This window comes from Monodelphis domestica, chromosome 2 (genome assembly GCF_027887165.1).
Source record: "Monodelphis domestica isolate mMonDom1 chromosome 2, mMonDom1.pri, whole genome shotgun sequence".
NCBI lineage: Eukaryota > Metazoa > Chordata > Mammalia > Didelphimorphia > Didelphidae > Monodelphis > Monodelphis domestica.
In genome coordinates, this window is record NC_077228.1 from 125,300,607 (window position 1) to 125,326,703 (window position 26,097).

The following is a 26,097-nucleotide window of genomic DNA, read 5'->3' on the forward strand; positions in this document are numbered from 1 at the left end:
CAAAGTTAGCTCTCCTAAGAAAAAGTGGAATGGCACCACTAGAACTAGAAGGTTCCAAAGTTTACACTTAATTATTCATTTTCCAGCAGAGGTATGCTTGGTTTCAACTCCATGAGCATCATACCCTTGTACTCAGGTACTTTCCCCTCAGGTTCTCAGCTTTCTTTTGTATATTCTTTCCCTTCTTCTCTTAGATTGTAAGCTCCTCAAGGGCAGAGACTTATCTGTCTTTTTCCTTTTTGTATCCACAGTGCTTGACTCATAGAAGGCACTTAATAAATGTTGATTTACTGTTGGATCTTCCCATTCTTCCTTCTCCAAAACCCAACCACTGCCCAGAGGTAGAGGCATTCTCACTTTTTGTACTTTAAGGTAGGTGATGGGGAGAGGAGAAGCTTGAAAATACTGGAAATGCATGACTTAAAGAGAATTTCCAATCAGTGAACCCCATCTTCAATCTTTTGGCTAAAGGGATTCCCAAGCTTCTTGCTTTCTGCTACAGAATGCCTCTTTTGTCTCTGAGAGGAACCTGAGACCAGTGACAGTCTGTCCACTTATTTGGCATCAACCTTCCCTAGCAAAGCCCAATTCTTCAAAACAACTAAGAAGAGCAGAGAGTACTTCTTGAATCAGTGCTCCATCTGTTCTGCAAATAAAGTGCCAGTCGGACACAGTGTGAGAGCAGCAGGCAACAATCTGGGGAAAATACTACGCGTCTGGTGGACCCCAGGAGACTAGAGCACAAGGAGGTACAGGATGTTCTCGGGTGCTTAGCACGAAGGCAAGAAACCAGGTCTTGGGCCTCAGGAATAGAAAGAATAAACCATGTCACCTTCACCTTTTTCCAAAAGGGCAGATGACATAAATCAGAATGCCAGGCCCCCAAGGAAACTCTTGCCAAGAGTCTTCCTTTTATCTTTCTGTTCCCAAAATGCCCTTGCTTTGAACTCTGATGGGTTCCCTCCTTCTAAGTCTTCAGGGACTACATCTGTAGTATCTATAGCTATAGAGCCAAACCATGGTATATTGAAAAAAAAAACAGGGTTAGGAATTGAGCCAATTTTGATTCAAATTCTAGCTTTATCACTGCCTAACTACGTGACTTTTAACAACTCACTTAGTCTTTCCATTTCACTTTTTTATATGTAAAATGGGGGTGATAATACCACCTATTCTACCTATCTTACAGAATTGTATGAAATTAAATAATAGCTTACAGAGCCAATTTATAGAAGTAAAGGACACATCCAATTTGGTAGAGCAAAACACTGCCTTAAAGGCTCTTTCCCAACAGGGTCGCCTATTCATACATCAAAATCATTCAAGATTAGCTGAAAGTTATCACAACAAAAATAACCTTATGCAATGACCCCCTCTGATCATAAACATCAATAAAAGGCATAAACAGTGAGATGGATGTTCACCAAAAGGGTGTGCCAATGTAATGGAGGAGATACAGAGCACAGTATAATTGAAAGGTGATTCTTGGTGGATAGTAAGTAGATCCTCTAATTCTCCTGCTTACATGTGGTATTGTCCCTCATGCCCAGAAGGGTCACCCACTCCATACCTACTTCCCAGAATGCCTGGGTTCTGTCAAGACTCAGCTCAGATGATGTCTTCTCCATGAGGCTTTTCCCATTCTTTCCACTCCATCCCCCACTAGAGCCCTCCCTTGTAGCCAGTGGTTCTCAGACTTTTTGATCTGATATTCCTTAGGCTCTTAAAAATTACTGAGGATGCTAAAGAGCTTTAGTTTATGTGAACTACAGATATGCATCAATATTTACCACTTACAAAATATAAAAATATTATACTTATTAAATTCATTTAAAATAACAGCAATAAACCTATGATTTCAATTGGTTGGGCAACTCCTTGTGAGGAAGGTCCCTCTACCAATGTAATTCAGGACCTACTTTGCAATTTATAATATTAGAGGTTTGCCTGAGGAAATTGAGATGTTAAGTAAGATGCCATAGGCGTAATACCTTAAGAAATAGAGAGGCTACCAAAGGAGGGAACTGGCCAGAATTCATAGTGAAGACATTTTGGAGACAGAAAGATGGTGGGAAGATTCTTGGCAAGAGTTTTCTTGGGGACTTGGCATTCTAACTGATGTCATCATATAATAAATAATAAACATGTTAATATAAATAAAATATTTTATGAAAATAACTATATTTCCCAGAATGAATCATGGAGAAGAGCAGCATTTGAAAATATATTTTTGCAAATCTTCTTAATGTCTGGCTTAATAGAAGACAGCTGGATTCTCATGTCTGCTTCTTCATTCAATCTGTTGTGATAGGTTATTTTGGTTGAAGTATATGAAGAAAATTGGCCTCACACAGATAAGTAGTTGGGGAAGGGAGGTATATTTTAATAAGAAAACAGCACATTAATATTATTATAAAATAATTTTGACTTTGTAGACTCCCTAAAAGACATCAGAGACCTCCAGAGGCTCATGAACCACACTTTGAGAACTGCTGCACTTAAGTTTACATTCTGTATCTGGTATATGCCTTCTGATGTGTGAATTGTCTCTCCCATTAGAATATAAGCTTCTTGAGAGTAGGAATTGTTTTTGCTTTTTTCTTTTCATCTCCAGAGCTTCATTCAGTGCCTGCCACACACACACAGAGTAAATGAGCAACTAATAAATGCTCATGGATAAATGGATTGATTGCGCTGGTTGAATCAAGACCCAGAAAATTCTAGGGCATTCTGAAAGAATGTCAAAGAATCAGTCAAGAGTTTGGCCTGAAAATCCACATAGGAAAGATCAAGTTGATGAAGAAATATCTATTTACTAGAGCACAAATTGCATATCAGGGAACAATCTATAGGGCTTGTCTATAATGACGACCAAAGGTGGTACAATATATAGAGTGCCAGTGTAGGAGTGAGGAAGAATTGAGTTCAAAGCTGTCCTGGGACACTTACTAGCTGTGTGACCGTGGGCAAGTCACTTAATTCTGTTTACCTCAGTTTCTTCAACTGTAAAATGAGAAGGAGAAGGAAATGGCAAACCCCTGCCAATATTTTTGTCATGAAACCCCCAAAGGGAGTCAGAGTTGAATATGACTAAAACAATTAAACAACAACATTTAAAAAGCGATTTAAAGTTTGCAAAGCAGTTTACCTCATTTGATCCTCATAACTTGGAAGTAGGTACTGTTACTCTCCTCATTTTGTAGATGAGAAACTAAGATGAAGAGAGGTTATGTGATTTACCCAAGGACAAGTAAGTGCCTGAAGGTGAATTTAAACTCACATCTTTCTGACTCTAAGTCCAATACTCTAGACATGATACCATCTCTATGCCAGTAATATGCAAAATACAGATTGACAAGGAGGTAGACCTACCATTGTGAAAGGGAATTCTTATATTCTGGAAACTGCAAAGCTTCTTTAATACAAATGCTAAATAAATAAAGGAATGAATGAATAATTAAATAAAAATACAAATGCAAATGATTAATTCTTCTTTCCACAGGTACTCTAACAGGAAGTGAGTGAGGTTGAGCATATGGATCAAGTTCATTTTTTGCCTAGGGTATAGTTTTTAAGAGGGGCAGGGCATCACAGTTGATAGCTGACCTCAAATTTTAGGAAAATTTTAGGAATTTAGCTGACCTCAAATTTTAGGAAAAAATGGGTCCTGCCTCTAATTCTTACTGGGCAACTTACTTAACCTTTCAGTTTTTCCCCAGGCAACCCTCTAATACTATAATTGTAAAGTAGGTCCTGAATTACATTGGTACAGGGAGCTTCCTAGCAAGGAGTTGTCTAATTAAGGGAAATCATAGGTTTCCTTCTCCCACCCACCCCACCTCCAAATGGCCTAGTGATGGACTGTATGTCTGTTGTCCAAGGACCAGCCTAACTAAGCATGGAGAAGCTCATCACCAAATACCCATGAGAAAATGAATTTTTCAGCTCCAGCAATTCTTGAAGACTGTCTACTAAGACCATCCATCTACTTAGGCGTGATGATCTGAGTCACTGGAGGGAACATCAACTCTTGCATTAATTATGGTATTTTTTCAGTATAGTTCTAGTTTCTCTATTCTTTTTATAATAATAAAAAAAACAGATTATTTTGTTTCTCAGCCTCTTCCTCCTTTTCTTTTTCTCCATTTCATCTCTTTCTCTTTCTCTTTGTCTCTTTCTTTTAGCAGGTCAAAATATAGAACTGAATTATTTATATATTTTGTATTACTCATTTAATTTATTCAGTACTTACTATTCTATATTCCCTATAAAAAGAAAATGAGTAGAAAATCTTGCTTCTCTCAAATCCCAAACACCTAAATTAAATTGTTCTTCACTCTACCCAATCCTTGTCCAATGTTTTGAATTCCTTGGTTTATTTTATTTACATAAGAGAAACCCCCCAAAATCAAAGTCTAACAATCTTACCTAATTTTATTTATTTATTTATTTATTTAATTACTGTATATCTTAAATCCCTCTGCTTCAAATAGAAGTTCTCACCTTTTTAGTCTATCCTATGACATGCAGGATGGCACAGAAGAAAATCCATGGAACTAATAATAAAAGACAGGGGTTCTAGTACCAACTCTGACAAATGATCTTGAACAAGACACCAAGTTTCCTCATATGCAGATTAAATGAACTTGATTCAATTTAAATCAAAGAACTGTTGTGAAGTTTCTTTTATGCAAAAGCATAGTTCTAAGTGCTGGTTCTATGGAGATGGAGAGATACAGATCCTGTCTTCAAGTAGCTTATAATCTAATGCCAGGAGAACTATAGGGACCTCAATAATGTGGCACAAGGAACAAGGCAATCAATGCAATATAGTATAAGTACTTTAAAGAAAGAGAGAACACTTTAACCTGGAATAGTGGTCAAGAAAATCTTTATGGTGAGGTGACATTAAAGACAGAATATATTCCACAAACAGGAAATGGTGGAAGCAAAAACACAAAATTAATGAGTATAACATAAAAGGTAGATAGATAGAATCCACTTCAGCCAAAATGCAAGGCATAGGGGATGGGGAGAACAGTACAAAGTAAAGCTAGAAAGATTAGACACAAATTGAAGGAGGCTTTGAACACCGAGCCCAGAAATTTACACATTATTCATAAAAATGGGAAAAGGTTTTTAAGTGCAGAATGAAATAACAGCTCAGTATTAGGAAGATTATTCCTAAAAGAATGTGGGTGAAAGATGAGCTAGTCTAAGAAGAGGCTCAACACAGGAAGACTAGTTAAATGGTCATTACAATTTATCACCTGGGGAGAATCAATCAATAATCATTTATTAACTTACTACTATGTGCCAGGTGGGACAGCTAAATGGTACAGTGGATAGAGACCTGGACTAGGAGTCAGGAAACCCTGAGTACAATTCCGACCTCAGCCACTAATAAGCTGTGTGACCCTCTATAAGTCACTTAACTATTTCCCTCAGAATCTATAGATCTGTAGAATGAGCTAGAGAAGGATACACCAACCACTCCAGTCTCTTTGTGAAGAAAACTCCAAATGGAGAAATAAAAAGTCAGGCACAACTTAAAACAAGTAAATAACAAAAGCACCAGGCACTGTGCTAGGTGATGTGGCCAATGCAGAGGATGAAGAAATGAACCTGAATATAGCTTCAGTACTAAAGGAAAAAAGAAGGAAAAACGGTTTCTAAGACATCACCAAGGCAGTATCAACACATACTTCTCAGCTAGAATATTCTATGATTTTCCTAGAATCATTGACCCAATGTCACTCATACATTATCTGGCTTTGCCAGTAGTCTAAGAAGAGAAAGTTAAGAAATAACAAGACACTTATTGTTTTGATACCCATGACATCCTTAAAGTCTTTGTGCAGTTTTCAAACATTAAAAAGTTTAAAACTGCATGAAGATTTTTAGGACACCCTGTATATACTTATAAGTGGCTCCCTCGGATAGGGTGAGAGATTTAGAGCTGGGAAGGACCTTAAAGGTCATTTAGTTCAAGAGGATACGAGGAAGAGAATGGGTGTGTGGCTTGTCCTCAAGACTCAAACCCAGGTTCTATGACTTCAAATACATTTCCCTCTGCACTATGGTGTACTGATCTAAGTCACCCATTTTGCAGCTGTCACTGTCTTAACTGTATGAGTATTAGATAAAAAGAAAATGGTTTCTAGAAATCTCTATTGATACCTTCTCTTTTTCTTCTCAGAAAGGAAACATTGGGGTGTGATTGAGGTGTGATGCACCGCCTCCTACACTCAACAGCCAAAAAATCAATTGCTGACAAAATTAGTTAGGCTAATGCCTTTAACTGCTCTGATACCTTTCTTGGAAGAGTTTAGTCAGTTCTGCATATTTACACTCACTATCTCTATCACAGCATCTTTTATGTACCAAGTGCTTAATAAATGTGTGTTAAATTGATTTGAGGTTTGGGATGGGGGAAAATATCAAGTCCTCAGCACCCTACATTCCCATGTGGCGTTTCATGGATTTCACTATTAAAAGTGTCTGCTTAGGTCTTTCCCTTATAAAAGGACTTCTCCTCCCATATATTCTTCAAATGAGCAATCAATTACTGATAGTTATTTAGCACTCAAAGGTTTACAAAATAGTACATTGGTATATATTCATATAATATACATAATAAAGTATATACAAAGTGCTTATATATATAAAATATGTGTGTATATAAAGCATATAATAGTTAATATATAAAATATGTATGTATATACACACATACACACAATTTGTTCTTCAAAGTAATCCTATAGGGTGATATACTATAATTATTATTATCCTAATTTTACAGAGGAGAAAACTGAGTCTGAGAGAGGCTAAGTGACTTGCCTAGGATCATGAGAATGGTAAGCCTCTAAAGCAGGATTTGAACCCAAACTTTCCTGTTGCAGGTCCAATACTCTTTCCATTATACCCCAGAAACATTTACTATCTATTTATTATCTACTACTGATCCCAAGAGTTGACAAGATATTTTAGTTGGGCTTCAAAATGGCCAAAAACAGGGGAAAGAAAATGTGATTGTGTTCCTTTTCTTGAAATCTCAGATAATGATGACTATAGAATAACTTATCTTTGTGTAGCCTTTCATAATTTACGAACTGATCCACATAGATTAGTTCACTTGATTCTATAACAATCTTTCAGTAGTGAAGGGATTATCTTTGTTTTGTAGATGAGAAATGAGTCTCAGAAAGGAGAAATGATATGTCCACAAAGTCAAATTAAACAATACTAAGTGTGACTCCAGAAAAATCATTTAACCTATTTGAGGCTCAGTTTCTTCATCTGTAAAATGGAAATAAAAATGAAAACACCTATATTTCCTACCTCACAAAGGTGTTATAAATAAATACTGTTAAATTTAAAGCTCTATACAAATGAATTATTAGAAAATGTCAGAACTAAGTTTGTAACCCAGAATAATGTACTTTCAATTCTTTTATATGCCATTCATAATGCCAGTAAAAGCTTTGAAACATCTAATCTTTTATCCCTCACCTTACTTCCCATTACTGCATAATCTTTTGGGTATCCTCCCATCACACAAGAAAAACACTGTAAATCTGAAAAATAAATAGAAGTTTAAAAGTTTGGCCCTTCTTTAGAGTTTAGGAAGGCCCATGGATTCATCCTTTTTTATATCTGATATGAAACCCCTGTGGTCTCTGGTATTCTCATAACTTTAATTCTTGTATGCCTTTGTGAGAATAACTAGTATTCCTATCTATTTGTTTTTCTAAGTTTTTAGTCTTATTTAGAAGGTCCCAACAACACCAAGGACATCTTTCCACCCTCACCTGCACCACTGGAACTAGAATTGAAATTTTCAATGAAGTCTAAATGCTACAATATAGAATAAAAGCTAGAGGGTGGAAACTGTTTCATTTTCATCTCTGTATTCCTAACAACTAATGTACAGTACCTGGTACAAAGAAGAAACTTAATGAACACTTGTTGAATGAACAAATACATATATCCTTTTTGTGGACTGTATAATGGTTTGGGAGTTTTACAACCTGGATTCCAATTCTGCATTTGATTCTTATTAACTATCTGATCTTACACTAACTGCTTAACCTTCCTAGGAATCAGTTTCCTTATGTGTAAAAAGAGGGATGGGATTAGCTACCCTCCTGTCCCTTCTAGATCTAAATCTATGATCCCTAGAATCACTCAGTATCTCTGTATGGTTTACTCTTAAACCAAGAGGGATTGTTACCACAGTATCTGAACAGCAAGGAAACTGTTGCCTCCTAGTTCAACCCTGACCTATACAAGAATCTTCACTCCAACACCCCCAAAAACTGTCTTTATCTAGACTTTACTTGAAGAGCAAAGAGAAGGAACTCACTACGGTCTCAAACAGCCTCTTTCACTTTTGGATTACTAATTTAAAATGCTAGAATGCCTTTACATATAGCCTAAATGTTTAAGTTGGAGGTTCTTGGGGGAAGTGGGGACAGCAGATAGAGCATTGAACCTAAAGTCAGGAAGACTTGAATTCAAATCTGTTCTTAGACCATATTCACAGAATGACCTCAAGCAAGTCTCAACCTCTTTTGAACTTAGGTTCCTCATCTGTAAAATGGGGATATAATAACAACTACCTCTCCCACAGTTGTTGTGAGAATCAAAGGAAGTAACATCTGTAAAGTGCTTTGAAAACTTTAAAGTGCTACATAGATGCTAGTTATATTTATATATCTTACAGAACTTACAGAATTACACTTATTAACAATGACCAACTTGGAAGTGACTCTTAATAATTTTAGACAAGGTTGCATAGCAAACTGCAATCCACCCCCCACATCCTTTAGCCCCACTTCCTGTGGACACAGTGTTGTACAGTATGACTTAGAGTATAATGGGAAAAACGGAATGCACATCAATAGAACCTGGTTCTACTTTACTCAGCAATTCAGGAATCCTGGGTCAAAAACCATTTTTAATTCTCAGTCTTCTCACTGAAAAAACTACAGCAAGAAAAATAAAACCAAGTTGTTATAATTTCTTAAAGTCTTTATTTAGATTCTAGGTTCTTAGATTCAAATTCCTTTATTATACCTACTCCTCACTGATAACCAGAAAATTAACTGGACATTTTTTGATCCTGTGCTAAGAAGCAGCAGTACTTAAAAGGAGGGTAGGTAGTAAGTAAGTAAGTAGAGTGATGGGGAACATGATATTGGAGTCAGTGAACCTGGACTTGAAGATTAGAAAGTGTCATTTTAATATAACTTTATATCAAATAATAACTAAGTAATAATAATGACTAAATAATAATAATAATATAACAAAGCAACCATCATAACTAGAAAGTATGACTTAGAAAAAACAATATCCTTAATATCCATCTTAGAAATGATACAAGGATCAGTTCCAAGGCAGAAGAGCAGTAAGGGCTAAAAGCAACTGGGGTTAAGTGACTTGTCCAGGGTCATACAGCAAGGAAGTGTTAGAAAGTAAGTTAGAAAGAAATAGCAAATAAACTTTTGAATGAACTGGGTAGCACAAAGGATTAAACACTGAGTCTGGAGTCAGGAAAACCAGCAATGAAATCTAGCCTCTGACACTTATTAGCTGTGTAACCTTGGACAAGTCACTTCACTTGTCTGCCTCAGTTTCTCAATGGCGAAATGAGAATAATAATAGTATCTACCTTGCAGGATTGTTGTAAGGATCAAATGAAATATATTTTTTAAGTATAGCATATGGTAGTCACACACAAATAATGCCTTCCCTTTCAACAAAGTTGATTAAATCTCCCTGAGTCCGTTTCCCCATCTGTAAAAAGGGCATACCAGTACCACCTATCTCATAGGACTATTCTGAGGCAAACACTCTATAAACCTCAAAGCATCTGACAAATATGAATTGTCTTTACTAGTATTTTAATGATACCTATTTGGTATACTACTTAATTATCCCTAAGTGATATCAACCAATCAATCAACATATATTTATTAAGTACCTATTACATGCCAGACACCAATTGTGCTAGGCTAAGGTTACAAATGTAAAGAATGAAACAATTTCTGTTTCCAAGGAGCTTACAATCAAATATATAAATTCATCTGAATGCTGGAGCTGGCTGGATGTGTCTTACTTCCTAGTGTAGAGTATCTGTGTAAGTAGAAAGACCTCTCTTTTGCTATTTACTTGCTTGTCACATTTATGTTCATTCTTCGAAGTCAGGCTAGCTGTCCCTAGTGTTTATGGAGGGGGCTGGTGCTATTACATGTTTGCCGAGCTTCAAAATTATAACTCAATGTTTTATGCCTGTCATTTGCTGATCAGTCCTAACAGGGTGAAGATAATAATAGAAAACAAAAAGCTTGACTGAAAATCTATTAGCTAGTATGCATCACTATATATGGATATATATCTATATACCCATAAATATTTATATGCCATATAGAGAGAGGTAACATATAAATATATCATTATTCTTTGTTGTCTGAGATGATACTACCTACTATTGATGCTATCAATTTGAGAACTGTAGGGGATGAAAAGAACAATGCAGGGCCAGTGTTAGTCTTTGGTCCATGTGGTCTGTTACAAAGATGGGTTCTTTCTTTTTGTGAACTACTTATGCCTGTTGTTTGTGATTCAGATCTCCAGATGGCCTAAAGTCTGTGGCCTAAAGCCTCCCCACTCAACCCCATTCTTGCCTGCTTTATGCCAGGTTGATCTTCCCACCAAACTAATAAATTGTGTTTCAGTTTACTCCTCTGTTGCCAAATGAAATGTTGGAAATAAAACATACACACTTTTTAATATACTCAGACATCTTAAGGATGCAGTCATCAGATAAATAAACAAACCATTAGGCTGAGAATTGAGCTGTTATTTTAAGCATAAACCGCAGATTTGCTTTTGGTTAAGAGCTGTTAGGAAGTTTGTTATATGCTCACTTGTATATATGTGTATATTTTTCTTCATCATCATCTTCTGAAAATACCCAGTACTATTACTTCTGGGGTTCTTGGAGTCTGGAAGACTGGATTCAAGTCTAGTGTTGGACATTTATTCACTCCACATAACAAGTGCAAGCCATCAGCAGCAATTCTTTTTAAGTTACAAAAGAGTTGTCATCTGAATAGGTATTAATTAGATGTTTCCACACCAGGAGTTCCCAGCTTGATAAAATTCAAAGACCCAATGACAAAAAATCCAGAAACAAAATCTACTATTTCACTAGTTTTATAAATAAATATAAGAATGAATAACCAGGAATTTAGCCACCACTAACTGCTTGGATGCAATGAGTTGTTGTAAACAATACAAATGAGCCAAGAGAGCAGAAGCAACCAGACATGAAAAGATTTTAATAGAAATTACAGCAAAAGGTCATGTGCTACTGCATCTGCTTATATAGAGCATTAAAGGAAAAGTCTTTCTCTTTTGTTGTTTGTTTTTGCCAACCAAATCCATCTGAAAACTGAATTCAAGTCTTACCTCTGAAACTACTACTGCTTTTGTTGAGTTTGGGATGTTTTGGGAGGGGATCTGGATCTATGCTGTCATCATAGGTAGACACCCCTAACTCAGGCAGATCAATAATTCCTATGGAGCAATGTTTGGGTACTGCAAGGAAAGATTTCAAGTACTGGACCACCCTGGTTAAACCTAGAGGGGCTCATCTTTATCATCATCATCATCATCATCATCATCATCATCATCACAAGCCTGCTCACCAGGTGCTGAAATGTCTGATCAAGGTAACTTCCAAAGACTAACTATACCAAAGGGGCTCCAAAGGAGGCCCCCATACCATAATGAAGTCACAATTCCTTGAAGCTGAATTAGTCATAAAAGAAACAACTCTGAGCTCATTTTTTCCATAGCCCATTTCCATTTTCAAAGCACTTTCCTCACCATAAGCTCATGAGGGAGGTGATTCAGATCACATGAGCATTTGTTTAAAGCCAGAAGGGACCAGAGGTGCCATCTAGTCCAAATGAAAACCCAGAACTTGCCCAAGGTCACACTGATAATAAATGTCAGAAGCAGAACTTGAACACCGCTCCTCTGACTCTAAATCCATCCCCCTTCCTCTGTGTACTCCTATGTTTTTACAGATGAGGCCACCAAGTCTCAAAGAGGCGACTACCTCAAGGTCACCTTGCTAGAAAGCGGCAGAACCGAGATCTCCTCATTTCAAGTCTAGTGCTCTTGCGACCACCCCACTACAAAGAAAAGTCCAAGTTTTACGTGAAAATAGGCTTCATATAAGAAAGCAGAGAATTGGCTGGACAAGAACCTTGAGGTGAGACAGCACCAGTCATGTGATCTGCATGTGCCTATTACCATATTGCAGAGGTTGACTTTGGGGGATAAAATTCTCAAGAAAACACAGGCTGAAAATTCAATCCTGTGTTTTAAGGAGGTCCAGGTCAGTAAAAAAATCACTCTGAAAACCTAAGGGGGCAGAGATGACCTTTCTTAAGAAAACACTAAAACAGAGCTTTTACAATTAACCTTGGCTTCCCTTGAAGGGAACCATCCCCGAGATACACAGATTTTCTTTTCTTTCTAGTAATTTACGCACTCCATGGAAATCCACAAGTTACCACGATTTCCTCAACATTACTTTTGCCCACCCTCCTCCAAGGATGTTCACTGTGCGGAGCTGCCAAGTTTGTGGAGCTATCCACTTCAGATAAAACCGGCCGGTTAAAACCACCAACAACAACTAACAACAATAACAAAAATAAGAAGACTTTCCCTTTAATACTCAACATAAGCTGATACAGGATCACATGACCTTTTACCGTAATTTCTATTAAAATCATTTCATGTCTGGTTGCTTCTGCTCTCCTGGCTCATTTGTATTGTTTACAACAAGTCATTGCACTCGGCAGTTAGCGGTGGCTGAATCCATGGTTACTCGTTTTTACATTCACTAGTTAAATGGAATGCAGCTCTTGTGTGGGTTTCAGGGAGCAAGCTCTTAAGAAACCACAATCCAGCTATCAATCAGGCTAACCCAGGAGAAATTAATATTATAAACATAAGTATTGTTACATATTAAACATCGATTCAAAGAGAGCTCAAGGTTTTTATTATCTGGAGTTGCAAAGTGGACAGGTAGAGAGATTTGACTTAGAACCTGGGACACTTAAGGGCTGTGGTCTACATTGGACAATCATGCATGCTGTGCATTCATCAGCTTTCAAGGGTAAATAAAACTATCCTTTTTTAAGTACCCCCCACCTTTTTTTTTTAGATCTTGAGCACTTATTTTACCCGGATGTGCCTAGAATATAAATAGTGCTTAAATACAGGTTTAACCAGACTGCAATCCCAGCAAAGTAACTTAAACAGACAAATACAAGATAGTAAAACACCAAAGAGACAGCACTGGGTAGAATTCAATTAAGACAAAACAATACAGGAATGCACTTTACTAGTGAATTAAGGCTGCAAAATTAATATATTTTATTGGTAGCAAAAATGATACAAATTCATCCTCGTAGCTATTTATTTATTTCTTAGATGTTGCCAAAAAAAATTTCCCCAGAGCTAACTTATTTCTTAGACTGTACATGCCCAACAATTATAATTCTTAATACATTTTTTTAAAGTTCTTTCTATAGTTTAAGGATGGTAGAGACTGTCCCATCAGTCACATTAAAAGACAAACGAGAAGAGCAAATAGTTAAATCAAACATATTACAACCCCATCTACTGCAAAGTCACTGTATCAGAAGCTAGAATTGATTTGTTTCCTCAGAACGAACTGAAAATGAAGGTAACATAATGTTGGAAAAATCCCTCCTGCACTGCTAATCGGATATTGTATCATGGTTGATTGCAGCTTTGCCCTGTACTATTTATTGTTGCCTAAATCATGCATACTTACAGGTTCTGGGTTCTTCCAAGAGTTTGGTGCAGTTTCAAGGACAAATATCTTAAGGAAGCCTCTCTACTGTGCAGCAGAGATCCTAGCTCTCTGATCTGATTACAAGAGCACGGTGCTAAGTCTGACAATAGAAAAAAAGGAAACTTCCTGGGGGAGGAAGAGATCTTGGAAAGTCTCAGGGTTAAAAAGGCTGCTTTAAATGTGCCGGTTGGTTTGCTTCCTAGTTGTGTATACACAGTAGCAGCTGATCTGTGTGTTTGCAGCCCTGCAGAAAGGAACCTTTACTGAAAACCAATGGCATCACATTTCAGTGGGGCTGGTGCCAAGCTCTGGAGAGCAAAGCAACCTTTGACAACTTCACACAATTCAAACCAGCGGGACTTACCCCGGGTCAGGGAGGAGTTTGGAAAGTGTCTAAGGTGTGGGGTTGAGTGAGTAGAGTACAAGATGTGCTTTATTTCGGCAGTAGTCTTTATACCTGAAGAAATGCCTGGTAGCTTGGAAACAGAACCAGGTGGGTTAGCGGGGACTTTGACAGCAGCAGTAATATCATCTACATGTTTATGCTAAATTTATTCCATGTCAGTAGTAACTTTACTGATGGTCACAAGTCCAGACCAAATTTGACAAGGTGCATTTTTTCTCCTTTTTGTTTCATTAAATTAATATATATTTGGATCAGAGAATTTCAGAGGTGGAAAAGACCTCAGTGGTCCTCTTATCCATCGCATACCTGAACAAGAGTCCCTTCTACAACATACCTGAGCAAGCATTAAGTCTTGCTTAAAGACCTCACCTTCCAAAACCTCCCATTTTCTTTGTGGCAGCTCTAATTGTTATGTCAAACCTAAATATGCCTCTTTGGGACTCTTACCCATCATTCCTACTTCTTTCTTGGGCCAAGCAAACCACATTCAATTTCTTTCTACAAAGTGACAGCCTTTTGAATACTTGAAAACAGCTATCATGGTCTTCTCTAACTCTTCTCCAGGCTAACATTCACAGATCCTTTAATACAACCTCAGGGCTTTCCCTGTTCTAGTTGCCCTCCAATGGACACCCCCAGCTCACCAATATCTTTCTTCAAATATGGTATCCAGAATTGTATATAATATTCCATATGCAGTCAACAACGGCAGAGTACATTATTCCTGGGCACTCTTCCTCTCTAAATATGACCTAAGATGACATTAGCTTTTCTGATATCCAAATCACAGTTGCATCTTGTTAAGATAGATATTCTAACATGTCTTGCAATCAAACTTAGGAAATAGCAATTGAGGGCACTTTGGTCCCCAATTCTACATTCATTCTCCTCTGTCTCTCTCCTTTCATCTCTCCATCTTTCTCTCTATCATTCTGTTTCTCTCTCCTTCCCCTCCATGCAACTGGGACTCCAAATAGGATTCCTTCCTTTCCCCCTCCTCCTTTCCTCTTTCCGTTCTTTCCTTCTTTCTTTCTGTCCAGATAATTTATTCCTGAATGGAACTCCCAGTGTGGAAACTTCCTAAACTGATGCAATCTGCAACAGATCTATAATTTCTAGTCTTAGAGAGTTCTAGAGGGAACCCCAAAGAGTCAAGCAATTTGCTTAAGGCCATTGTACATGTCAGTTAGGCTTAGAACTCAGGTCCTGCTGTCTTTTAACACTGACCCTCCAACCACTACATACCCTTCTGCTGCTTCTCATTGTTATTATTGCTTTCTAAAATTCAGAGCAACTACTCCAACTTCACTTCAGTAATGCCTCAGTTATACAACTATGTCAAGGCTGCTATCAGAAGACCAATACAGTATGGGACATGCCTTTTTACAAAAGAGTTTTCTTCTCTGTTATCTCACATAATATGAGGTAGGATAAAAACTCTGTAGATAAAAAATACAACAAACAAACAAAAAAAAAACAAGAAGCAAAGTGGACACAAGTGAGACCCATGGGCTTCTGTCAAGTTACTGTTTCATTATCTTCATGGTGTCTTCTGACATTCTTTTTTTTCCTAGTCACTATGACAAGTTAGTGTAGCCTCTAGCATAGAATCTGGTATTTCTCCATTATAATGCATTTTCCTTCAAAAAGTAGAAAGGAAAATTGACAGTTCAACAAAAGGATGTGTTAAAGAGATGAGGCAGTACATTGAGGTTTTCACTCATATCGAATACTGTCAACTCTTAATTTTTCAGGGGCTGATTATCCAACCCCTCTGTCTCTCATTTTGACCATACCACTGATGATTAGCATCTAAATCAGAAGTAACAACTCATTTGTTGGCCAAGACTGTCTCTTATTCTAAATTAACTATTTCTTGGGTGTTGTTTTCTCTGTCTAATGAGCCTATGAGGACCTTAAAAATGGGGCCTTATGTTTCTGTACTCATGCTCAGTACCCAGTAATGCTGTTCATATATTAGAATATAAGCTCTAGTGGGAAAAAAGGTATTTCATTTTTGTAACTGTATATTCATAACTCAGTCTAAAACCTAGCACATGACAGGAGTTTAATAACACATTTGCTGAATTGAATTGATTTTGTGGGGAAAACAGGGGGCTGAGTTTGTTGGGTACTTAATAATATAATAATAATAGTAATAATAAAAACAACTAATATTTATATAGCAATGTAAAGTTTGTAAGGCAACTAGGTGGCACAGTGGTTAGACTGCCAACTCTGGAGTCAGCAAGGTCCATCTTCCTGAGTTCAAATCTGGTCTCAGACATATTTATTAGTTGTGTGATCCTGGCCAAGTCACTTAACTCTGTTTGACTTAGCTTCCTCATCTGTAAAATAAGCTGGGAAAGGGAATGGCAAACCACTCTATGATCTCTGCCAAAAACAAAACCCGAATGGGATCATGAAGAGTCAAATGTGAATGAAATGCCTAACAACAATAAAGTCTGCAAAGCACTTTATGTGTATTATCTCAGTTGATCCTCATAACAGCCCTTTGAAGTAGGTAGGCTCTGTGATTATTCTCACTTTTTAAAATAAGGAACCTGAGGGTGTGAGGAGCTAAGTGACTTGCAAATACTGGGTATTCCTGACTCTAAGTCCAGTCCTCTATTTACTGTACAAGTAACTAATTACCTTGAGTTAAGAATTGGCTCTACCAATCTTTTGAACCTTGGGAATCATTCCAGGTCTTAGTTTACTCAGCTGTAAAATGAGGTGGGGAAGAAAGAAGAGTAAAGGAGCTGTGCTAAATTAGCTCTAACATACCTTGCCATTCTAACTATTCTAGATCTTTAGAAAGTGTCCAAAAAACTGTTGCCAAAATGAAAGGAAACAAAAACAAATCAATTTTGCAAACTGTGAACATCATGGAGGTGGCAGACCTCTAAAAGTAGTTAAGAGTAGGTTTGGCTAGAGAACATTTTTATTGTTCAATCATTCTCAGTTGTATCCAAATGTTCATGACTCCATTTGGGCTTTTCTTAGAACTGAGTGGTTTGCCATGGTTTAGCTCCTTTTACAGATGAGGAAACTGAGGCAAACAGGGTTAAATGACTTGGCCAATGTCACACAGTTAATAAGAGTCTGAGGTCAGATTTGAACTGAAGAAGATGAGTCTTCCTGATTCTAGAACTGTATTCACCATGCTACCTAGTTGCTTATAATAAATCATCTAAGAGATTGTTTATTTTATTTATTCAAAATATACTAGACCATAAGGCACTCTGTGAGGCTTGGAATAAGAGTGATTCAACAATGAATCTAAATTACAAAAAACCATTTCCAGGCCACTACCTGATTCTCCTGGCGTAAGCTAAGTTCAACATGCTCCACAAATTGAGGTTTAGCCAACAGCCAATCCTGGAGAGGCCAAAAAGTAGATTTTTGGATCTGTATTCCTGTGGTTGGCTGTCTGAACTGTCCAAATTTACTGGACTACTGCCAATCAAGTGTCTCACTTTGTCCTTTGAAGAGCAGGCCAGAATCTGACAATATAGTTGGATCAATTTCAAGAAAAGGAACTGGTTAAAGAGATAGCAATCCATGAATCACATATAAAAATTAAAATGATCTTGAATAGCATTTCATAAAGCATCTAGAATTGAAGAGTTCAATTGATGCTCCATAATAATTGGTGATCTAATGATATCCCTTAAAATTAGAGCAACAATGGCAGGTGGACAACAATATCTAAGTGTCTATAGTTTAAAAATGTGTCAATCTCAACTCAAATTAAAGATGTCAACCAACATTTGTTGATGCTCTCTAGCAAATATACCTAAAGCAAGGCAGAACAAATACTAAATTCACTGGTATTCTGTATATATTTCTGTTTCCACAATGAATGACTTGTTAAAAAACTGAGGCCACTGATAAGGTATGCATAATTATAAAGATGTATGGTTTGATAACAAATCCTAAACAAAGTTCCTTAATACTAAGTTAGAGTCTAAGTTAGTCCCTTTCCATAGAATGGGGTTCTTTGTCTTTCCTCTCCTCTCCTTTCCCCAGACAGAAGTCAATCAATCCCACATTGTCTTCTTTCTTAATGTACATATATGTCTTCTTGACATATAAAAATTCCTCTTTTCTTTCCCTTTTTTACTTTTTTCTCCCTCCTTCTCTCTTTGTACCATATATGAGTTGAAAATAGCCCTGTAAGGTTGATGGTGTTAACCAGGTATCTGGATCAAGAAAAAAAGGTAGGAAAAGGGCATTTATTAATGCCAGGCACTGTGCTAAACACTTCACAAATATTATCTCATTTTAATCTTACAACAATCCTTGGTTGTTATTATTAGTCCTATCCCCACTTTACAGGCAGAATTAAAGTGATTGCTCAGGGTTTAGACCACTAATAAGTGTCATATTTAAACCCCGAACTTCTTGAACCCAGGTCCAGAACTCTCTGCTGGTCCACCTAGCTGCCTCTTTGATAGTCAAAACATTTTCACAATAAATTGAAGCCTGGGATAGGAGGGGCAACTTTTGATGAGATCTAATCTATCCATCTGATTTTAGAATCAAAGAAACTGAAAATTTTGTACAAGGTCACAGAGCTAGTTTAGCAACAGGGCTGAACTGGAATTTAGGATCTAAATATACCTCTCACAACTCCTAATCCAGGGGTCTTTCAGCTATAATATGAATGAAATTAGGAATAATAAAAAACCCAATACTTGTGATATCCTGGAAATTACCCAAGAGTCCTATTCAGAATTTCCCCAGATATATCCATGGATCTCTTCCTAATTGAAGCTAGTTTTTCCTCAAGCATTGACATTGGAGACCAGAAGCACCATGGTAAAGGACAAAACTTTTTGACTTGGAGTTAGATCATCTGGATTTGAATTCTGCCTTAACCATTTGCTAGTCACAGGACCTCCAAATTAGGACTAGTTAGGAATTTGGAAGTTCTTTAACTTCTCTTCATGTGCAAAATGAGGGCTTTAACCTAAATGATCTCCAAGATTCCTCCAAAATCTAAATCTTTCGATTAAAAACAAAGTTTTGTATTAAATTTTATTATGTAGGTCTATTAACAATATAAATAATATTAATTTTCTTTTTTTTACCATCTTAAAATTAAGACTGTGTAATGGTTCCAAGGCAGAAGAGTGGTAAGAACTAGGCAATTGGTGTTAAGGGATCACACAGCTAGGAAGTGTCTGAGATTAGATTTGGACCCAAGACCTCCCAAATCTAGCCCTAGCTCTCAATCCATTGAGCCACTTAACTGCCCCTGGCATTAATTTTCCAGTACTCTTTCTATACTACAAGTAGACTTTGAGAACAGAATCTCTGTGTCAGTTAGAGGAATCAGTCAGTTCATAAACATTTATTAAGCTCCTACTAATATGCCAGGCCCAAGTGTTAGTGATAAAAATTGGCAAAAGGCAATTCCTGCCTTCAAGGATCTCTCAGTCTAATAGGGGAGACAACATGCAAACAACTATGTACAAACAAACTACATAAAGGATATATTGGAGGAAATTATCAGAGGGAAGGCACTAGAATTAAGGGATTCAGGAGATTTTTTTAGCTGGGTCTTCTCCTGAACAAAGGGAGGGAGAACATTACTGGCATGGGGGACATACAGTGAAAATTCTTGGAGTCGGGAGATCAAAGCATCTTGTTTGAAGAACAACAATGAATCAGAGCATACATTAGTGGGGAGGGAGGAATAAAGCTAAAACGGTAGGGGTGGCTGATCTTACATTTAAGTATTTCTGAAACATACATATTTCATATTTTGGAGCTAGGCTAGTCTCATACTTTTATGTGCTACCATTTCTGATCAAGGCACAAGGTCCTACTATATGATTGATTTTCTGAGAAGTGTAAACAGGTAAAATTAGTGAATTTACTAATTATTCTTCTATCTATTCTATCTTCTATCTATTAGTCAATGTTTGACCTTTAATCATATATTCAATAAAAACTGCCTTATTATGATGATGTTTTTTTTTAATATTTGGTTTAGGACTAGACTTGGGTTCTATTGGCTCTAAGTTAAAAGCCAAATTGTTGAAGAATAGACAAGAGGCCAGAAACTGTCAAAATTAGAATTTGGAGCTAAAAAAGTCACTTTTCTGTAGGACCATAGCTATTCTCTCCTTAAGTCAGGTTCAGTCTACCATTTTTGCAATGCTAGGAAATTAAGCCATCCATACCAAATAGAAAATCAATTTCTAAGGTAGCCTATTAAAACAAAATGTGAGATTTGGATATCTTCTCACATAAAATAACTTGAGAAATATATGTACAGCCTGTGTTTACACTGTGTGCAATACTCCAGCTATGGTGTCTAAGAAGAACTATAGCTCACTAACAATTTCTCTGATTTATGTTTGAAAACATACAGGGCATGAAATGATGTCTGCAACCTTACATTTTCCTCAAGAACATTGGTGGGCAGGAGATATATTCCAAGCATCATATTAGATTCCTTGTTATGTCTCCTTTTTAAAATAAATGTATGAAAATCAATTATACATGTTCCACAAGAAACTGCCCCTAGATTCTCCCAACAGGAAAAGAAATCCAGATAAAAAAGTTCCCTTCCTTTTTTTGCATGTAGCTACATTAAAAAAAAAGATTTCTTAGGTAAACATCCTTCTAAAATACAGCTTCTACCAAAGTTTATCATTTAACACTTTCAGGAAACAAGCTTCATAATCTATAATTATGCTAATAAATATGAGCAAGCATGCATATAAATATTATAGTCTATAAAAACCAGCCTTGTAAAATGAAGCCTGGTTTAAAAATGGGAAGCTCTAAGGATATGTATTATTTTGATATTGCATCTCCTCTATCTTCAAAATAGTCATCAAAATTATAACATGAAGGCTTTTTGTTAAGCCTAATATAAGATTTGTACCTTTGGTTTAAGTCTCTAAAATTTTTTGAAGCAGTTATGTTTCCTACTTGCATATATATGTCATCACTAAAATTCCCTTGTGGCCAACGGAATAATTAGAGAGTTTATTCACTAGCATCCTTTTTCTACTTCTGTAAAGGGTACCAATAGAGGTTGTGGGAGAGGAAGGGGTTACTATTTGGATACGTTATTAGAGGTCACAAATAAATAAAAAGTGTTTGAATTTCCTGTCTTCCATTTCACAGTCAGGATCCAAAGTCAGTCAATTACTTGGTGATCAATAGCATGCTTATGTTTGCAAAGGATTGTGGGCATTCAGAACCAAAGTAAAAACAGAACCCTGACCTCAGGAATGTCTTCATCATTCTTCCCTTACAATTATACTCCTTGCCCCAATCAAAGTACATGGGCATGGCTCTGTGTACACCATAATGGTGGAAATAAGCCAAAGAGGGCAACGACCCTCTATTTTCACAGGGGCTAAATGGACTTTTGCTACCAACAGCAGCCTTCTCTGTCATTTATGATTTTAGAGAGTTGCCTAGAGGTTAAGTGACTTGTCCAGGGTTCCATAGCCAGTACACATCAGAGACAGGACTTTAATCTAGGTCTTCCTAGCTTCCAGGGCAGCTCTCTATTAAACATCCCACATTGCCTTTGATTTATTTTCATAATTTGAGATAATTAGGAGTGAAAAAAAGTTATATTTCTTGTAAGGCCTATCAAAAAAATGACCCTGCTTTTTTGAACTAAAATTTGGTATTCACAATCTGACAAAAGATATTCCTTAGGCAAGGTATTATTAAAAATATCCTTTCTTTTCTTGAAATCAGGACTATTTTGGAAAACTTCATACAGGATTCATGCAGTGACATAAGTACAATGCAGTTTTTCCTAAGGCAGAAGAGCGGGAAGGGCTAAGCAATGGGAATTAAGCAACTTTCCCAGTGTCACACAACTAGGACTAGGCCACATTTGAACCCAGGACTTCTCTTTGAGCCTGGACCTCTATCTACTGAGCCACCTAGCTGCCCCTACAATGTAGTTTCTTGGAAATTTCTATAGTTGCTTTTTTAAAAACTAGTCTTTTATGAATTAATTTTATTTCTAAGGGAAAGAAAAATTGGAAAACAAATGCCACTAAGGCAAAATCTACTCTCTTATCTTCTGTACTGTGTTATATATTTCTTCTCTATACCATTTAATTTTAAGGTACCAACATGGTGCAGGAGATAGAATGCTGGACCTAGACCCCAAAAGTCCTAGCATTCCAATTCCAGCCTCAGGCACTTAACAGCCATGCAATCCTGGGCAAGTCATTTAACCTCTGTTTTACTTCAGTTTCATCAGTAAAATGGAGATCATTCCCAGAGTTGTTCTCAGGATCAAAGGAGATAATCTTAAAACACCTAGCACAGTACCTGGCATATATAGCTACTATATAAAGGCTAGCTATCATTATCATTATCATCATTACTTTATTACAGGGGATTTTTAAAAACAAAACAGCAGGGAAGCTGGGTGCCTCCAGAGTTTCAGCTAGAGATGGGGAGGTCCTGGGTTCAAGTCTGATCTCAGACACCCTGGACAAGTCATTTAACTCCTTTTGCCTAGCCCTTGCCACTCTCCTGTCTTGGAACTAATACGCAGTACTGATTCTAAGGAGGAAGGTAAGGGTTAAAAATAATTATACCTTATTGACTACCATTACTAGTAAGTTTTGAGATGAAACATGGTGTGGTGCTGGCCCCAAAGTGGGTAAGGCTTGGGGTTCAAATACCTCCTGGACACAAACTGGCTTTATGACCTGGGCAAGTCACTTTGACTCAGTCAACCCTCAAAGATTAAAATGAAAAAAAAAAAAGGTATTGATGTACATTGGTAGAGGAAGTCTGATCATCTAGGAATTCCCTCCCTAAAGAAATGAAAACACAAATCTAATCTAAACCCTGGCCCTTTTCCCCATTAAAACTAGTAAATTTATAGTACAAATAATAAATATTATATGTATAAGTACATAAATATAAGTAATCAAAACTAGTGCTGTGCACAGTCCGAATGCTGGAACTGAAGTCTGAGGAAGTGAGTTCAAATTCTGATTTATCATTAATACCTGTGTGATTTAGCCTAATCATTTGGGCCTCAGTTTCCTTGTAGATAAAATAAGGGTATTGAAACCCTTGGCTTCTGAGGTCCTTCCAATGTCCTTTATTTGCACTCACAGAAAGGCACTGAATATTGGCTTAGAACCAAGGTGGTCCCCTCCTAAATCCTTGGTCTCCTTTTCATAGTCTATTTCCTCTGCCTAGATGACAAAGACAAACTCAAGAACAGAAAAGACAGCCTCATGATTTCATAACTTTCATACAAGGGTGACAAAAGGATGCTGCTTTGTTTGAGCACGAGTCCATGGTACATTATTTTGACTTGACAAAGACATTTGAAATCAATATAAAATCACAATATTAGGAAACTGGGTAATCATTATTTCAAATCGGCAGACTCTTGTTCATGGAGAAATCTTCAGTTAGTTTTTCTCATACCAGTGGTTCAATTGAAAGATTCACCAACTGCTCCCCAGAGAAAACAGAAGATCTGCATTTAAATGGAGATATAGTATTTCCAAATGCACAGTACCTAGAAGGCAGATACTGTCAAGGTTTCTTAGTGAGAGATCTCAAATTGTATTAGGTACATTTCAATGCTATTCCACTATCCCCATTCTATAGGACTGGGGCTATTTCCATATCATTTCCCACCTCTGCTCACAGTTTGTAAGATTTGTCCTGATAGTTTAAAATTAAACCCTGCTCTGTGCTGACAAGAAGGCCCTCACACTAACAACAAGCAATTACTACCTTACATATAATTTCTGATGTGCACTGAGAAAGACCACACTAGATTCCCTGGCCAGAGATGTTAAATAATTGAAAAGCATAATGACTTAATAGAGTAGTAAGCTTGGTTTACAATGCAGCCAATTTAGAACCATAAAAATACTGTGTAAAAATTTTATCTCGTGGTTGACCATTACATATCCTATCTATTATTCAAAAGTATTTCAATAGTGTTTTTCTTCATTAATGTGGCTTCTGGCATTTCCCTCAAAAATTCCCATCCTCCTACTTTTCCAAACATTTAAAAACAAGATCCTGAAAAATCCTGTATTTATGACTCAAACGTCACTTATTGGGCTAATGAGGTTTTCAGTGTTTAGCTGAAACCAATTTCATAGGTCATCTGCACAGCACTTGAAACCTCCTGAGTTATGATTTGTTGTGAGCCTAATAGAGTCAAACACCTAAGGCATTGAGGAGGAAAAAGGCCTCTATAGCTACTCCTGCTTAGTATATCTGTAAACACTAGAAGAGACTCGTAAATAACTTCTTTCTTTTGACACACAAATCTAAGGATGAGTCTCCTAGAAAATATCATAAAGCTCTAGCAAAGTTTTGCCCTGAGTGTGCAGTTAAGTACGTACATATAGTGTGTGAGAGAGAGAAGAAGAGGAGGAGGAGGAGGAAGAGGGGAGAAGAAGAGAAAGAAAGGAGAGAGAAAGGAGAGGGGGGAGAGAGAGGGGAGAGAGAGAGAGAGAGACAGAGAGAGAGAGAGAGAGAAGAGAGAGAGAGAGAGAGAGAGAGAGAGAGAGAGAGAGAGAGAGAGAAGAGAGAGAGAGAGAGAGAAAGACAGAGAGAGAGAAAAAGACAGAGAGAGAGAAACAGACAGAGAGAGAGAGAAAGACAGAGAGAGAGAAAAAGACAGAGAGAGAGAAACAGACAGAGAGAGAGAGAGAGAGAGAGAGAGAGAGAGAGAGAGAGAGAGAGAGAAACAGACAGAGAGAGAAACAGACAGAGAGAGAAACAGACAGAGAGACAGACAGAAGATCGATTTCAAACCCAAGGCTGTTAGGTCTAGAAGGCTGTTGCCAAAATTCTGGTCACAACCCAAATGTCCCCATGAACAAGGTTACTGAGTACAATCCAAGATCTCTCCTTAGCACCACCTTCCCTAGGAGCTCTTCAGCTGGCTACTTAGTTTGTTAGAGCTTATCTTGCTTGCACTGCCATTCTCATGCTGATTCAAATTCAGAAATCAAAATGAAAAATGAAATATCTTGAAGATCACTTAATATTGAAATACTGTTGCAGTAATAAGTGGTGCTCAGTTGGAGATAGGGGCATGGTACTCTAGTGGTAGCCTTTTAATTTCTGAAAAATTGTATAGCATAAATTTAGTCCTGCACACATGGTAACCTAATTGATGGGTTTGCTCTATTTTGTTTAAGAAGCACCCATCAGAAGGCTTTTTTCTCTCTTGTATATTTAAACTGTACAGTTCCTTTAAAGAAGGCCTGTCAGATTTCTGTATATAATATGCATAAAGAATTAGATACCATACTGACAATAAAGACAAGGAATAATCATTTAATGAGATAAATCACTTTATAATATACCAGGCCTGTGGATATTTATTTTCACTGGCACTATACTATCCTAAAAAGCGATACTTCCAATATTCTCAAATGTGATATAAAGATATGAAATTTCATTGAAATTAACAAAAGTAAACATCAGAGGCAAATGCACTTTTCTTCCTCAAAAGATCTGGGCAACCAATCTATCTTTTATTAATATATGGCACTTTTCATATTTGAAGAAAAAGGAAAAAACTCTTTAATTCTCATTTCTATTATTCCTGTCCTCTTATATCCATTATATGGCAACCAGCAACTATTTTCCCTCATCTCAGGCTCTAATTTGAGAAGTGTTCAAATTTCCCTCTTTTACACTCTAAGCAAACCCTTTCTCCAGTTGGCAAACTCAACTCTGAGAACATCTTATCTACAGGGGGGAAAAAAACAAAGCCATATAAATGACCCTGAAG

The 26,097-nt window shown here is 37.0% G+C and overlaps 1 protein-coding gene across 12 annotated transcripts in view; it reads right to left on the reverse strand.

The window, feature by feature from the left end:
* ESRRG (estrogen related receptor gamma) overlaps positions 1 to 26,097 on the reverse strand; it is a 685,908-nt gene that overhangs the window by 612,875 nt on the left and 46,936 nt on the right. Inside the window, exon 1 of one of the 12 annotated variants that reach the window (XM_056815940.1) lies at positions 13,883 to 14,147. The exons of 9 other annotated variants lie outside the window; for them this stretch is intronic. The gene's annotated coding sequence lies outside the window, so the exon portion shown is untranslated. Of the gene's footprint in view, positions 1 to 13,882; positions 14,148 to 26,097 lie in introns of those variants that run through there. 2 more of the 12 variants (XM_056815937.1, XM_056815939.1) reach the window with 2 other exon arrangements.